This window comes from Etheostoma spectabile, chromosome 24 (assembly GCF_008692095.1).
Source record: "Etheostoma spectabile isolate EspeVRDwgs_2016 chromosome 24, UIUC_Espe_1.0, whole genome shotgun sequence".
NCBI lineage: Eukaryota > Metazoa > Chordata > Actinopteri > Perciformes > Percidae > Etheostoma > Etheostoma spectabile.
In genome coordinates, this window is record NC_045756.1 from 4,644,944 (window position 1) to 4,649,982 (window position 5,039).

Genomic DNA, 5,039 nt, shown 5'->3' on the forward strand with positions numbered 1-5,039 from the left:
AATTGTTTCTCAAAAGCATCATATGTCTTTATTACATTCCAGGATATAATCTTACAGTAGTGTCCCTTCAATATGCTTTCTCACATGAGTTTTTTTAATCAGACAAAAATGGGTTTTAGCCTAATATTACTTTGAGTCTGATCAGCTTCAGATATCATACACACTGTAGCTAGTTACCAATTCCAGATACATAACATTTTCAATATGCATCACAAAACATTTGAACCCCTGTCCTTTCTTACTTTTATTATTCATCCATCCCTTTCCCACTTTTTAGCTATTGAAACTGCTTGAGCTGCTTTCCATGCTTAATCAAGACTTATTAACAGATTCCTACTGAATTCAAGACAAAAAATGTTCCACAATGAATTTACATTCATTCATTGTAAATTATCTTTGTACTTGTAACATATTGAACAAAGCTGATTGAGTATTTTCTCAATAAGTGCTACAGCTGGATTTTCTACTGTTTTTAGTCTAATTTGTTAGAGAGAACCAAAGTCCAGATGTAACGTAAAGCTCAGCCTCTGTACCATTATTCTCTGTACTGTAACGGTAAAAACACACTGAGCTGTGGCGAGGTGCGGCCTGCAACGAGCTGCCATGCAATGTCTATAGAAAACTGTGGCGGCCACTCTGCGCAACAGCCGTGTGATTCTGCAACAAAAAAGCTAAGGACAGTTTAACTTTTCTTGGCAACATGTGGCCTGAGAATACCCACAGCCAATCAGTATAAGAAACCTGTGACAAGTTGACATATGTAAAAAGAATTTCTTCCAGCTTGAAACACATGAACATACCTCCTGGGCGTAGAATAATTCAATTATTGCAGCAACTGCTGCTTGGTGTGTTTTCAGCATACCTTAAGGCAATAGCTCTTCCAGTTGAAACATCCGTGATTGTGGCAAAGTTAACGAATACAACTACTGATAAGTTAACAGCATGGCAGTTTGGGCAATTTCACTTTGATTTGGTTTCATCCCTGTCCAAAATATTCACCCAACACTCTTCTAAAGGTATCTGTGCTAAACTTTAAGACATTTGAAGTGCACCAGACAATATTCTGTTGCAAAACTATGTTGCAGTACAAGGCTGGATTTTATAGTTACTTACATTTATCCAAATGAACCAAACGAACATATTTGTGGAAGTTCTGGTTGCACTTCAGCTCTTCATAATTTTAGCTCAGTACAGGTAGTCATGTAAACAACCAATGTAAGACGCCACATTAATGCACTGAATGTCAATGTACAATTTGTTAGTTTGTGTAACCGATAAGCTAGTTTCATTCATTTTGATTTTTGCTTTTCATCCAAAACATCAGTTCATGTTTATGTGAAGCCAGTCCCTTCAGCCTACAGACAAATGTTATCAGCATCCTATTAACATGCTAAATGTGTCTGTTATCCATTAATATGCTAAATATATCTGCATGCCATAACAGAGAGAGACAAAGTTCTGCGGGCAATGCGGCTCATTATATCTGACTGTAACATGGTGAACTCTTGAATACCTCACTAATGTTTGCTCATGAAGTTGACCTGCAGGGCATGTTGCTGTTAAGAAGCTCTTAGATCCACAGTGGGAGACTCAGTGGTACAAACGGTCTCCATTGGTGTTATTGAGTGCTCTTTGAAATGCAGCTGTGCTGGGCTGTGTGGTGGCTACACCTGCAGCACACATCACTGATCACACACACAGGTGCATGGTGTTTAAACATACATGTTTATACTTGTAAATTAGTGTACACATGCTTCTATTTGTGACCACTGGGGAAAGAAAGAATCCAAAACAAAGTTGAATCTTTAGTCCTGATGTTCACTCATTGGCTTGGGAAGCTGTAATGGCTAATTGCATAACAAACAATTGCGCACTCACACATTTTCCCTGCTATGGAAGGATTTTGTCTCAAAACATATTTGGCTATACAGACATTTTAGTATTGGTTTCCGCCACAGGTTTCTGAGATTACTACTCAATCTTAGGTTTCTTTTGTTGTCCAGGTCCTTTGTGCTTAAGTGTACAATTACCTTGTATTGGAGACAGCTGTCCTTTGTCTTAGAATTGCGGAAGGTCTAGACAATTAGCTGAAAGTGGTGAAAAGTTCCATGAGAAAACCTTTGTTAAAGACCCATAATTGGTCCTTTAACGTACTGGAAAACCGTTACTTTCTGCGAACAGTAAAGCTTTCATGGTAAACTCAAGTAGGCATTACCTATAGTCAATAAAGCTGGTTGAGAATTTTTGCGCATTTTGAAAAAAAGGGTTGATCCCACCGATTACAGCTGTTCGGGACGTGAAGGATAACAGTACCAGCCACCAATCTAAGCCTTTGTCTGACATTGGAACGGGTTACAGGTATGTCTTGTCCATGAGGGAAGGGGTTCAGCTGAACTTTTTATTTGCTCTTCATAATTAGCCAAGCTAGCAGATGACATTGTTGGTTGGTCGGTCAAACACAATTATCTTGTCAACTATTAAATGGATTGCTACAACATTTTGAATAAACATTAATGGCCCAAAGAGGACTGATCTCAATGACATTGGTGATCCCCTTACTTTTCAACAACTATTGGACACAGCAACAAAAGGAATAAAAGTACTAAACAAACCACATACAAATGGAAAAAAGAAATGGACGAACCCATGAACAGAATAAAAACTAGTTTCAGATGAAATCAGGGGAGGTATTGGGATTACAGTTTGTTTTAAGCTTAGATTTAAAAGAAGCCACTGACACAGCCTGCGATATTTCTTTGGGCAGGGTGTTCCAGAGCTTTTGGCTTAACAGTTCTGCAGGTCTAATGTGGGATAAATGCAGAGAGTCACAATTACTTATTCTAAAATGCTAATCTAGTGCTTCTATCTCTGACCTCAGCCGAACCCTTCTCTGCAACTTCAGAAAGGAGGAAAAGTGAGTGATTTTAAATGTTCTCGTGAGGATGTTGCCGTACATTAGCAAGCGAGGGGAAATGGAGAAGGTTCTACAGTTGTGCTTACTATGCAGAGTGCTTTTAAAAAGCTATCAAATCAAATGCTTTATAGTCCTTCACTAATCAGGTCTGTGAGGAAAAGAATAGCAATCTTGTACCAATTCTTCTGTCTAGTTTTTGCAGTTCTAGGTATATACTGTATATAAGGTACAGCTCATTTCTTCTGATGATGGACACAAGATTCAGAGTTATCACAACATCACATTTTTCTGCTTCACAATTGATTGTTTCCAAAAAACTGCATGCGTACACAGGGTGTACACAGACTTATAACCATGATCCATTTATTTCTCAGTAATAGTCAGAAATTCCATAAATACAAAAATGCAATTATAAAAGGTTTAGTGAAGCAAAGGCACATTTGCGGTTCAGCTGAGCGTGACAGCTTACATTGGTAATCCTGAGGCAGAATGAGTTGCTTGTAGTCATGTTGAGTTTTGATACAGAATCAAGGCTACAGAAACAAAGAGAAGTAGAAAATAGAAGACAAATGGTGGACGTATAATGCCTGTTGAGACACAGCAATCATTACAAAGATCAGCTTTGTTTTGAAATCATATTACAAAAGTATTAAATTGAACAACCGCTGCTTTATAACCTGATACCATCTGCAAGGTGAACATAATCAGGTCCAATACCAAACCACTGGAGTTGGCAAGAAACATTTCCATAAGGGAACAATAGATAATTTATAATCAATCATTCTTTGTCTTTTTATCTTGACACTATTCTTCCACCTTTACTGACTCTCCTGGGTCGTTACCATGTCATTGTCTGCCCTCAAAAAAATGTTTGAAGCAAAATTAATTACAGAAAGAAAGGGTTTATATGTAGAGAGGTCACATGGGCTTCTTTAGATCCAATCTTCTGTACAAAAATGGTAGCATGCCTTGGATTTTATCACCAGACTAAAATCTCAAAGGATTTATGGGACTAGCGCCCCAGAAAATTCGGGCACAATCTGCATTTCTCTGTCAATAAAATGACAGCCCGCCTTTTAAGACAAACACACGCGCCGACAAAAAGGTGCTGCAGTTGGACTGCTTTGATAAAACTGACAAAGTGTGACTCCTTGGAGCTGCCCAGCACAGCAGGTCTCTACTGTTGGTCACCAAGCAGTTCCATTAAAGTGTTTGTTGATTGAATGCTTCAATAACAGTGATTGACAGTAGTGGCCTAAATGTTAGGGAAACTTCCAGGTATGAATGTGCCACGGTTTGACTGTGATCAGGGCATTACTGCCTGCAATAAAAAAGCTTCCTCTCAGTGAACCTTCCCTGAATTATTAAAAAATGGTAAAACAAATGAACAATTTTAACAGCAGTTACTTTCATGTTAGTTTTACTTTTTAACAGTTTCATTTTGCAAGGAGGAGGATAAAACATCAACCTTGTCTCCTAAAAAACTGCGTTCCTATACACTTAAACTGCATTCTCAATGATGTTTCGAGGGAAACCTGTAACCGGGTTACATTTCCTTGTAGCAGTTTCAACACTTGATTAGTTATCTAAATAACAACCAAAGTACTTGGTTTATTAAGGAAAAGATGGTGGTTTGGTGTTGAAAAAAAAAAGTTTGTTAAGGATGTTACATTAGTACGCTTGCAGACCTAAGTTAAAATAAGTCAACGTTGACCTTTGGTTTCACACTGAACACGAACAGCAGTCTCCTGCATGAAAGTCTCCATGTTTGTCTGACCCATCCATCCACCCAAATCCTCTGACAAGCACAGATAGGCAGCTTTGGTAAGGACCTTGCTTGCCTCCAATCCCATAAACCACCACATTTGTGATATGCCCAAAACAATCTGGGACAAAATACTTTCCCCTCAAAAGGTGCTTGAGAATAAAGTTTAGTTGTATGAGAATGTAATCTTGCTTAGTAGACAGGGTTGAAAACATTACTTATTGTCTTTTGAGACCCATCCATGGCTTTTCATACCACTACATGCCAGAAAAATACAGAACTGTGTCATGCAAAAATCTGGCAAATACACATCACATCTAATTAAATCCGATCAAATCAAATGGAGTCTCTATGACGTCA

At 38.3% G+C, this 5,039-nt stretch overlaps 1 long non-coding RNA gene across 1 annotated transcript in view; it reads left to right on the forward strand.

Moving 5' to 3' along the window:
* The window catches only part of LOC116674124 (uncharacterized), a 19,868-nt gene extending 15,168 nt beyond the window's left edge, over nt 1-4,700 (forward strand). The window contains exon 3 of the long non-coding RNA XR_004327985.1: nt 4,608-4,700. This is a non-coding gene — a long non-coding RNA (uncharacterized LOC116674124). The remainder of the gene's footprint in view (nt 1-4,607) is intronic.
* The last annotated feature ends 339 nt before the right edge of the window (nt 4,701-5,039 follow it).